We start from the raw sequence: 361 nt of genomic DNA, 5'->3' as shown, positions 1-361 counted from the left end.
CAGGCCGAGCCTGTTCCTGCGTGTTCGACGTGACTCCTGGCATCTTGGCCCCGAGCGGGGCCCTTACCTAACACCAGCGAGGGCTGCAAGACGGGCTCGGAGGAGCTGGAGTTAAACCTGGGAGCTCTGGCTGGGCGAAGGGAAGACGGGAAAAGCCATGGGCTCCCTCTAGCTTCGCTGGAGAAAACGTCCCTGGGGAGATCGGGGACCTGACAGCCAAAACCTGGGCGTGGGTACATCTTTTCGGGAGGGTTTCCAGGGGCTGCTTGGGTGTCGGCTTTTCCCAACCGGGCATCCTGGTGCTTGGCGGGGACGCGCTAGGGGACGCGGGGTGAGCCAGCTGTCCCACCGTCCTTCTCCC

At 64.3% G+C, this 361-nt stretch overlaps 1 protein-coding gene across 1 annotated transcript in view; it reads left to right on the top strand.

Annotated features, from left to right (window-relative positions):
* The window catches only part of FA2H (fatty acid 2-hydroxylase), a gene marked incomplete at its 3' end in the record, with an annotated part of 927 nt that overhangs the window by 300 nt on the left and 266 nt on the right, over positions 1 to 361 (top strand). The gene's annotated exons all lie outside the window — the stretch shown is intronic.

Source organism: Eurypyga helias, unplaced genomic scaffold, assembly GCF_000690775.1.
Source record: "Eurypyga helias isolate BGI_N326 unplaced genomic scaffold, ASM69077v1 scaffold42718, whole genome shotgun sequence".
In the NCBI taxonomy this organism is placed as follows: domain Eukaryota; kingdom Metazoa; phylum Chordata; class Aves; order Eurypygiformes; family Eurypygidae; genus Eurypyga; species Eurypyga helias.
The sequence above is the reverse complement of the archived record's forward strand: the minus strand, read 5'-3'. Positions and strand labels throughout refer to the sequence as shown.